This window comes from Ptychodera flava, chromosome 19, assembly GCF_041260155.1.
Source record: "Ptychodera flava strain L36383 chromosome 19, AS_Pfla_20210202, whole genome shotgun sequence".
Classification (NCBI taxonomy): domain Eukaryota; kingdom Metazoa; phylum Hemichordata; class Enteropneusta; family Ptychoderidae; genus Ptychodera; species Ptychodera flava.
In genome coordinates, this window is record NC_091946.1 from 4,799,691 (window position 1) to 4,805,133 (window position 5,443).

A 5,443-nucleotide genomic window follows, 5' to 3' on the forward strand; every position below is an offset into this window, starting at 1 on the left:
AGCAATTTCATAGAATGCATACTGAGTATTGACAAAGGAAATCGGTAAGGAAACACATTATACATTACTATCCAATATTATACATATATCAACCAGCACCATATACATGATAAAGCAGTTTGACCACATGCAAACTCTGAATAAAGAAAAACTCTTCTTTTGATGTTTCATGACAGATTTTCAACCTAGTTTTATGATATCATAGCTTATAAACCACACAAAACAATACATGTAGGAATACCACTGACAGTGGTGACAACTTCACGTCATATATGCCTCAATTATTGCTTGTACATATATGTTGTGAAATGGTCAAAATCATGTGGTATGTTGCTAGGTGTGCTTCACCACTTTAGTAAGTATATAGTTACAGTGCTTACTCTAGTGTCAGTGTCTTCTCCTAACTTTTCATGTTGGTCCTGAGTTTGATTCTGAAAAAATGAAATTGATTGAAGTTATTTTCTATCATATCAATTCACTTAAATAGTTCACAAATATACAAACGAGAAAATTATTATCATGTGATTAAAACCATATACAGTACATTGCGGGGCTGTCAATCTTTGTTAAGAGCACGGTTGTTTTAATAGCAGTTCAGGTTCTCTCTTATCAAAATATGAAATGTGATTCAAAAATTCAGTATCTCTCATTTTCCATAAATGGAAGGAAAAAAGTAAAATACATAAATAGATTTATCTCACAATGTTTAAATGCAAGGACCTTAAGCTCAAAAGCAACATACTTACTAAAACTGATTCCTGGCATGTTTGCATGTTTGGCAGAGCAGCCATGTCACTTGCCTCTACTGCTGGCTGTGCAAGGAAGAACATGTGATTGTTTATTACACAAAATAATACAAGAGAAATTTTATGTACCTACTTATGTTTTTATGAAATGAATTTGATATCTTTGCTGACTTGATTATATCTAATAACAATAAATGAATGCCTATGACACTGAGAATATATGCCCCACACTTCAAGACTCATAGTAGACATCACTATCCCTTAACAAGGCAAAACTTATGCAATGGATATATCATAGAAGAGAGGTGGAAAGACAAATATCACCATCCAATAACATTATCAATATCATAACATAAGGGTTTTTTGAAAAAAGAAAGTTGGAGATACAGCTTTTAAAATATTGAAAATTGTATTTCTAACCATTGATTTGAAAGACACTCACCACTGGATGTTGTATATGTGAGTCATAAGAATTTTCTTGACCGAACTTCTCTTTCTTTGATGACTAAAGAATGAAATAAAGCAAAGGACAATTCTGGGATCATTATCATTGTGTTGTAAAAAAAATCTTTATATTATTCTATGTGATCTGTGTGATCGCGCTACCAATATATAATGAAACAAATTTTTGAGCCAACTCTAGTAGTCATTGCTTTCTCGAAGTCACTGAATTTTGACAGAAAACTTACTTGTCGAAACCCTTATCCCATGTCTAAATGAATGAATGAATGAATGAATGAATGAATGAATGAATGAATGAATGAATGAATGATCGAACGAACGAACAATCTATTGACGGTAATGCATGGAAAGGTGTAACGGTTAGGCATCTGTAAGAAATCAGTTTTCAAACAAATATGTAACAAATGATTCTTTTATTCAGTCTCTGTGGCAGCGACTTCAATTTTAATCGCTGAACTCAGAACTGATGACGAAAGGAGATACGACACATGAAATATGACTTCCAGAAACACCTTTACAATAGGCCTAAATGCTAATGAACAATAAATGCTTTACAGTGGAACTGAAAAATTATATACACGCAAGCAGTCTGTACAAACGGATCCCCGCGTCCCCATCCAGCGAGAAAATGCCGGGCAGAAACAGGAAGCTTCACGTTTGGGAACAACGGGGCCTTTTTTTCTACTGCCCGAGGTTTTGTGATTGGGACAGCAGCATTTTCTCTGGTATAGCCCTGACTTGCTAGCTCTAGGCATACTGCTCATCGTTATCGCACGTCGTATCGTTACCACACCACGAACGAACTGGAAAATGTACCGCGCAAGACTTTGAGCATCGTCTGCTGAATTGTGTCACGGACACCCTGGTTCAATAGGAGCCTAGACATATAAGTAGGCGCGCAAATCAAAATTATATATTTTCAAAAAGCACTGGTGAAATGTTTTATTTTCGACTAGGAAGTAAGTTAAGTTTACACTTTCATGTTTACATATGATAGGGTATCCCCAAACAACTTTTTTGACCCCAAAATCTACATTTTAAAAGAAAAGGTCGTCGAATTTAACAACAAAAGGCGGGAAATAGGTGAGTGGCAGGTATATCCGACGATGTGATTGGCCAGATTGTGATCTACATGCTAATGTATATAATTTTTTACATAATGAGCACCTCCTAATATGGTTGATCGATCAGACTGTGAATATGAATAATAATACGAACAACGTAAACATCGTAAATTTAAAGATAAAACGTAAATTATTATTTGTACAAAGATCATAACCAATCACAAAATAAAATGGAGCACTTGTAGGCCAAGTTTAGACTCTTTTTTTCCAAAAAAAATCACCCCGGATTTGCAAAATTTTTACAGCGCACGACACTGCGTCGCTAATATTATACAACTCACCCACAGTCACTGACAAGAACAAATACCGTAGCATACATCGCGTCGTGTTGTAAAATACAATCCGATATTTTCGCCATGGAACCAGTTATCATGCTAAGAATTAACAATTTGGAGCGTGTTGTGCGACCCGGTAGCAGTGGAGAAAATTTGATTGAATTCGAAGGCAGTGAAGGTGAGAAAAGATTTCGTACCCGAACTGAAGATGAAATCATAGAAATTGAGGACCGGAATGAACAGACGACCAAACGAGCTACAAAATGGGGTGTCAACCAATTCAAATGTAAGTATCGTAAAATACCAGTTCTCTAAAATTTAATATTAAAACAATATCATTTGATTTACCTTTGTTGAGTAGCGTCGTGAATAAGTAGCTTTTTGTCATTTTTTTTAAAATTTTAGCCTTGTTACGCAAAGTTTGGTTTGACATCATGGTTCATTTCTGCCGCAGGGGTCGTGAAGGGCTTCGTGAAATGACAAAATCATCACTCGTGTTTGAGCATGATAACATCGGCGCTGAGTTTGTAAGAATGGCGTACAACGAAAAAAATAAAAATCATCAGGGCACCTTGAATCCGCGAGATGATGTGGCTGAAGAAAAACGTATGTACGCTCAACCGGGCTGCGCAAAGTGTCCTGTGAGAGCTCTAAAATTGTATCTGTCAAAGCTACGTACACCCCGCCATGTTCCAGCGTCCACTCACTTTCATCGATCACAGCGCTCCTATCTGGTATTATAACGCGCCTTTGGGATCAAAAAATTGGGAGACATGATGAAGGATATCAGTAAAGCTGCTAAAAAATAATCTATCGATGGTTTACACAAACCACTGTTTGCGGGCAACCGCTGCCACTATTCTAGCGGGTCAAAATGTGGGCACACACCTCATCATGAAAGTTACCGGCCACCGGAACGAGGAGTCCGTAAAACACTACGTCACCGGCGCAACAGCGGATCAACGCAGAAGTTTGTCAGGGACCCTTTTCTCGGCCACGACTGGAGATAAATCGACCTTACCTCGTGCCAGAGAAGCAGCTTCTCTGAGAAAAATCCTAGCACCGATGTCCCGAACTACTCCAAGAGCAACGGGCAACCAAGTCGACGGTATTCCCACGTTGTTTCAGTATTGCACTGTCAATGTCAATACAATTCAAGTCGAGAACAATTCCAGTGCAAGCAAGATGTAACACTGACAATAACATCATCCAACTGACTAAAAATCGAATTTATAAGCGTCCAACAAAGTAAAACGACTGTTTAGAGCTCGTCAGAGCGGTCGTTTTCATGACGACGGTGTGACCGCACTGCAGTGTCTATAAAGTTTGCCGTGGCGACGCTATGTTGTTAAGAGATTTGTTACATTGTTTCAGGTTTTAAAGTGCAGAAGTTGCGTTTTTGACCTTATATTGCACACTTATTCATGGTTGACCTTTGCCGTGTTAAATAAAAAAGATGTGAAGAATGAGACTTGTTTATTTTTACACAGCCTGCAATAGCGCAGCACCGGCACGTCACTGTAACATTTTGTGTAATTCAAGTTCTGGGGCCCCGTTGTCTTTCGCGTGGGAAATTTTCGCCAATTTTGACGATTTTCTTGGGTTCGTTGGTAATATAATGGAAATAACAGACTCCGCGTTGACCATTAACGTTAATATTTGTGGGAGCGGGCTCGAGGAAAGCCAAAATGTATCGCACAAAGATGTTCTCTTGTTCAGTAATGCTGATGTCCGTGCTCCCATGGGCAAGTACAGAAATGACATCCACCCGGTGAATGCCGCCAGTATGATTTTGTTTCAGAACGGCAGTGATATTTCTGAAAAATAAGCTTGCAGCTTTGTCACTGTGATAATTAGTGCCGATATCAGCACGTAGGCGGTCGAGAACAAATTCCTGTATTTGCGTTGCTGCTCCGCCGTTAACTTCCGCAACGCCAAACCTATCGGAGTGTTCGCCATTGTGTTAGCCGTCGAAGTCGATGGGCTCGTAGCGGTAGACAGCTGAGTTTCGCCTGCAGAATCTCCGTACCGTCGGTAATGTGCCAGACATTCTTGACGAGGGCGCCCACTTTCATGCAACTTCACTGACTCAACACGGAAAATATCACAGCCTTCAACGAAGGCGTTTCGCTTTCCTATAGGCTTGGCGATCGTAGGATATTTTGTGCATACTTTGCAAAACATATCGTTTTCACGATAGGAAAGCCATGGCCACAGGTTCTCCCATTTCGGAATGTAATTTCTCTGACGCTTTTCCTCATCGTACCGCTGATGCTTTGTACTGACATCAGAAACATCACGACGTTTATTCGAATCAGCTGAAACAGAAGCGTTTGATGAAAAATAGTGCAAGACTCATGGCTGTTTTGCAGTTTTTTAGATGTTTCTATGCTACCGTTGAGAAACGACAATAACACTAAGATTTTGGGCGCTAGATTTCAGAATTTGACCGGTAAAACGCGAGTATGTTACAAAATGCAGTAGCTAGTATTGGACAATGCAATATATTCTGACAGTCGCCCATGACACCATTGCAACTTTGAATAGTGATTTCAAGATGAGATTGAAAAATAATTGACAAAAGTTATCAACACTTTGATATTTTGTATCCTATTTTATTGTTCAACGATGGGGAGAGGTCGTTTGGTTTTGTGGTTACGGCGCAGCATCATGACTACTGTAGTACCGGTAATGTAAATTCACTTGTCTGTCGGCCTGAGAGAATGTTATGATGCTCGCCCAACCGCGAATTTCACTTGTCACGGGCCTCGGGCGGCGGGAATATAGGAATACCTCAAGCAATCAAATAAATCAAAATTTATACCAAAGGTAATAG

At 39.1% G+C, this 5,443-nt stretch overlaps 1 long non-coding RNA gene across 1 annotated transcript; it reads right to left on the bottom strand.

Moving 5' to 3' along the window:
- Positions 1 to 311: 311 nt before the first annotated feature.
- LOC139118211 (uncharacterized) lies at positions 312 to 1,789 on the bottom strand. The gene is made up of 3 exons (XR_011548633.1): positions 1,189 to 1,789; positions 747 to 812; positions 312 to 431 (listed from the first exon to the last, which is right to left on the bottom strand). It is a non-coding gene; the product is annotated as an uncharacterized lncRNA (long non-coding RNA).
- Positions 1,790 to 5,443: the final 3,654 nt, after the last annotated feature.